Genomic DNA, 207 nt, shown 5'->3' on the forward strand with positions numbered 1-207 from the left:
AAGAAACCTGCACCCATCAATGCAGGCAGCAGTCGTTCAACTCGCACTCGGCTAAAAGCGACTTCCCGGCCGGGCGAGCCCCACAGGTAAGCCCAGCAGGTAAGGCCAGCAGGTACAGTACGCTGGAGGTAAGCGAGGCCGGCAACAAACCACCTGCCAGGCAACACCAAACCCGTCTTGACACTTCGGGTTCGGCAAATGCGTGTA

At 58.9% G+C, this 207-nt stretch overlaps 1 protein-coding gene across 1 annotated transcript in view; it reads right to left on the bottom strand.

Annotated features, from left to right (window-relative positions):
• LOC119591546 (long-chain-fatty-acid--CoA ligase 4-like) overlaps positions 1 to 207 on the bottom strand; it is a gene marked incomplete at its 5' end in the record, with an annotated part of 40,482 nt that overhangs the window by 38,410 nt on the left and 1,865 nt on the right.

This window comes from Penaeus monodon, chromosome 28 (assembly GCF_015228065.2).
Source record: "Penaeus monodon isolate SGIC_2016 chromosome 28, NSTDA_Pmon_1, whole genome shotgun sequence".
Taxonomy (NCBI): Eukaryota; Metazoa; Arthropoda; class Malacostraca; order Decapoda; family Penaeidae; genus Penaeus; species Penaeus monodon.